The 5,257-nt window shown below is 39.5% G+C and overlaps 1 pseudogene; it reads right to left on the minus strand.

Moving 5' to 3' along the window:
* Window positions 1-4,045: 4,045 nt before the first annotated feature.
* LOC110327333 lies at window positions 4,046-4,159 on the minus strand (annotated as a pseudogene).
* Between the last annotated feature and the right edge of the window lie 1,098 nt (window positions 4,160-5,257).

Genomic DNA, 5,257 nt, shown 5'->3' on the forward strand with positions numbered 1-5,257 from the left:
GAGGGGAGGGGAGGGGAGGGGAGGGGAGAAGAGAGATCAGTTTAAGAGCTTTCAAGTACTTAGAATGTTCCCTTTTCTGGATCTTCTCAGCAGATCATCTGGGAAACACACACCAAGATAAGAAACAAACCCACACATCTATATTTATATTATTTTATATCTATTTTAGTTCTTTGAGAGTTGCAGAATTTGTACAACCTGTCCTGCTCATACTCAGCCCACTTGCCCAACTGTTTCCAGACTCCTCCCTGCCCTGCCTATCGAGCTTTGTGTCTCTTTATTCATACTCTTCATGAAAAACTTGTCCATCTCAAATAATCCTGGTGTCTCACCTGAGCATGATCAGTTCACCATGGGATACCCTCTCAGAGAAAACTGCCATTTTCCCTCCCAACAGCTGACAATTGCCATTTGAGCAGTGGCTCAAGTAGAGATTGCACACAGCTCCACTTTCCACGCTGGGATTTGATCTGGCTTGGCTTTGCAGAGATCCTGTGTGTACTGTCACAACCACCCCACTGAGGCTTTGAACATGCAGTTGCCCTGCTGCTCCTCTTTCCTTGCTTCCTCTGCTCGCTCTTTCTCTTGCACCTCCAGTGAATGATGAATCTCGCACCTCTCCTGTTTGGCTAGCCTGCTTCCTTGCATGCTGTAGGTGATCAATCTTACTGCCTCCTTGTGTACTCTTGTGTTTTATTTTGAGCAGATCAATTAAGGTGTGAGAATACTTACTCCACATAAGGCATACATTGGTTTTGCTAATATAAGTTATTTTTTTCTGGTCATCTACTTCACTAATTGACATACTATGGCTCAAGGACCAAAAATAGCAGAATGTTTCACTTTCAAAATGAATTCCTATTTCCATACAGCCATGTTCATTTGCTTCTGTGTTATATGTGATTGCTTCAATGTTAAAACGGCAGGGCTGAATAGTTGCAAACATGTCTTTATGGTGCTCAAATCACATGATATATAGTAATAAATACAGGTTATTTGCAGAAAACATAAAAACCCCTTAACTCGAGTCATCCAAACCATGTTTTGTTGGTACACATCTTTAAGCCCAGCACTTGGAAGACAGAAGCAGGTAGATCTCTGTGATTTCTGCCCGTCTTCATAGATAAACAGTGTCTCAGAACAACAATATAAACAATACAAACAAGCAAAAAACAACCAAGATGGAATGGGAGAGATGCTTACTACAGTCACAGAGAACCTTGGTTCAGTTCCCAGCATCCATATATTTGCTCACAACCACCTATAACTCATTCCACAGAATCTGATTCCCTCTTCTTGCTTTTGTAAGCAACAGACATAAGTGCATTATACAGCCATTCATATAGGCAAAACACTCATACACATAAAGTAAAAATAATAAATCTTTCAAATAAAACTTTTATTTTTCTTTCATATAAGGGCCATAGATGTCTGCATGCCTATCTTGCCTTCAACATTACTGAATTCCCTTATGCTCTAGACTATTTTTATCATGGGTTGTGTGTCGTCCTCCCTTCTCCCTGGAGGCGGTTGGCCACTAACTCTTAAGGACAAAGGGAGCAGAAGAAAAGGTTAGGGTTTGGGGTCTGCATGGATTGACTGCCAGAATCAGAGAGGTCAACTTTATTCGGGCTGAAAAAGAACAATATAGATCTTGAAGAGTGGGTAAGAATGTCCAGGATGGAAATTGACTAGGGTAAGAATGCTTCATTTACATGAAGAGAAACTCCAAAAACCTATCTGGCAGGTTCTTATTTGAGGGTGGGGGAGTTCAACCTGTCATCTGGCCATAGACTACATGACTTCCCTCAGAGTATTTTGGGGAGTCACAGAAGGAAGGGCTGTTTGCTCATGGTACTGAACTATCTATCATTCAGCAGGAAAAGCTGAGGCAGACTTAATGTGCTGAATCAGGCAGCCCTTGACAGAAGCTCTGCACAGGGTCATTCTCCAGGAAAGATCAGGCAACTGTGCTAGGAGACACTCCCCAGACAAGATCAGGCAGAGAAGAAGTCCCGCTCAGAAAGGGAGTCCTCCAATTTGTGACAAGCTCTGAGCTTATCTGAACATGGTGGACTATGACCTTAATAGGAGTCTTCCAACAGTTGTTGAGTTATCTAAGTATATAACAATACCATCTACAATGGGATATACTTTTTGACCTATCTTTTTTAACTATAGTAAATGTCACCAGTATAGTATTGAATGGTAGTGTATATATAATACTTAGAAGCAAGTATAACTCTGGAATTTCTACAATAAGTAAGATGCTGACTGTAATATCAATAATTTTATTTAAAGTTGATATTTTTACAATGTTAAGAAAATGGTGGACCTAAAGCATTATGTTAAGTGAAATAAGCCACTCTAAACTGCAAAATTGTTATAAAAATGACTAATAATTGTTATCTCCCCCAGCCTTGAAGCAGGCTGATTCAGACCTTGTTGCCACTAAGCATGGAACCACCTGGGGTGGAACCTTCCGACTTACAAAGCAGGTTCTATTGTCTACACCTGCCATTACTTTCCTCCAAAACATTATCGCTACCTGCAGAGACCCTTGAGACCTTCTGGAGACAGCATCCTGCAGATCACCTTCAGCTGGTGAAGGGCATCAAGAACAAACTGGTGGGGGATGGGCCTCCTTCCTCTATATAAACTCAGAATCTCAGTAAACTCGTGGGCTTTGATCAGTTATGTTGTCTTAGCCTCCTTCCTTGTTCGCAGTCTAATCTCTTTCAGTCCCAGCCCCCTTTCAGAGTGGCTGTAGGCGGTCGCACACAAATAATGACAAGTTTGGGTATAAACAGTTATTGAGAACTAGGATTAATGAACCTTTTGCAATGTACAGATAGTAAATACTTTACCTTGTATGGGTTGTTTAGTTTCTGTCACAAGAACTCTAATCTGCCTTTGTAATTCAAAAGCAAGAAATTAAAGAACTTGCTGTAAGAACTGGGTTTAATTTCTGACTCAGTGTAAAAAGCCTGGGTGTAATGGTACACATCTGTAATCAGCTCCAGAACTATGGTAAGCTTTGAGATGAAGACAGACGACTCACCCTGGAGCTCATGGGCCAGCTAGCCCGAGAGTGAGAGTATGCGGGCTGGCAGAGCTGGAGGCCCTTCCTCACTGGGGTTTCCACTCTTGAGACACTTTTTTTTTTTTTTTGTTTCCCAACGTCTCTGTTTCCTTGCTTAATTTTTCATACGTGCTGGTAATTTTCTCATCTGCATCCCTGATATGTCTTCTCCTCACTGCTGATTTTAAGCTTCAGGTCCTGGGTTTAATTCATTGTGTGTTTGCATCACCTTTTAGATCCTTGAGCATTTTTGTCAGTAAACTTGAAGTCCTGACTTGGCATTTTGTCTGTTTCAGTTTTGAACCCATGAGTCATAGTTAGGATCTTTTAAAGAAGGCATGCTGCCTTGCTTTTCTGTGGTTGCTGCATTCTTGCACTGCGATCTGAACATCTGTTGAACAGCTTGCCACTGAAGCTTCCACTCACAGGCCACACACAGAGTAAAAACCAAACTTCTGTAGCAGCACCAACATTAAGCTATGCCACACACACATACATGCACACACAGACACACAGACAGACACAGGCACACACACACACACATCACATACACATGCATGCACACATACACTTAAAATCAATTAAATTCATGAAAGTTTCAGTAATAATCATAAAAAATGGTAGTTTAGTGTAGATATGACTTAAAGTTTAAAATTATTTTTGACCACAAATATATGTACTATATTATATATAATATATATTTATATATGTATTTTATTTATATCTAATATAAACATATATTTTAAAATATATGCATTTTATGTTTTATATATGTATATGCATATATATATATATATATATATATATATATATATATATATATATATATGGAGGAGGGAGTAGAAAAGAATGCAGTCCCTATGTTCGGAAAAATCCAGGTGTGTTCACTTTGTATGGTGTGATAGAAGGAGAGATCTTGCCTCAGACTATGTCCTGGAATTCTGCAGAGGAAAAATGCCACTTTTATTCCTGCTTTTGGGGACTGTTGACTGCCACGTATTAACAGAGAACCAGAAGCATGAAAAGCGGCACACCCAACACATTAGTGAGTGTGGCGAGCTAGAAGCCCGTGATCATCCTAACCAACTACACTAGGCTCTGCCTCTCTCACTGCACAAACTCTGACATTTAAATTATTTAAAGCATTTTGTGGAAATGGTAAGCAAATGAGATAAAAGAACATGGCAAGAAGTAGAGATGGAGGGAGACTTAACGTGAAGAGATGGAGAGATTTTTGTTTTTAGGAAGAGGAAATGGAAGGAAGAAAACACTAAAATTATTTCTCAGTAGAGGAAATGCTCCAAGACAAAATTAGATGAATGTAAGAAGAGGAATTTTAAAGAGCATGAATATTTTAGGAATAAATAAGCTGGTGTCAAAGTGTGATTCAAAGTATAGTATAGGGAGAGAAGGAAAATATGCGGAAGTAAAAAAGAAAAGAGAGTGTCTGTGCCCGACAAAAGTGATTTCCTCCACTGCTGATCCATCCTCGGGAGGAATCATTGTATCATCAAAACCCACAATTGGATCTGAGACTGATGATGGTTATAGGCTTGCCGTCTGGCTAAACAAGTCAGTGATTCACCTTTGGAAGATGCTCAGAAGATGCTCCTCCTCACACAGGAGCCCTTGTAGTAGGAGCCATGCTTGACTTATTTCTCATATAGCTGGTTCCTTTCAGGTGTCCTCTCACCATTGTTGGGAATTTCTACAGCCTGTCCTCTCTTTAACTTTGTAACAGAGCTCCCTCTTTCCATTTCTTATTCTTTTATAGTCACTCACAAAAAAAGCAGTTCCTAGCCTACCATTTGTTCCAGGAGTCCTTAAGGTATAAAATTACGCTAGAATATGTTTTAGAAGATTTCACTCTGGGTCAACTTTCATTTTTAAAACTCAACTCAAAACTCTGGTTTCTTTCTGAATGCGTTTTGTTTTAAATACGTGTTATATTTCATTCTTTTGATCCCGTGTGTGTGTGTGTGTGTGTGTGTGTGTGTGTGTGTGTCAATTGATTGTTCATGATTGTCTTCCATTATTTTCTTTATGATTATTTGGTTTTCTCCTCTATCTCAGCCCCATTCTCTTGAGAAATTTATGCTTTTCTCCCTCAAGTACTTCTTTGAGATATTCACATACAATGAAATATGCCCATAATATTCAGATATGTGAATATTA

Source organism: Mus pahari, chromosome 10, assembly GCF_900095145.1.
Source record: "Mus pahari chromosome 10, PAHARI_EIJ_v1.1, whole genome shotgun sequence".
Lineage (NCBI taxonomy): Eukaryota > Metazoa > Chordata > Mammalia > Rodentia > Muridae > Mus > Mus pahari.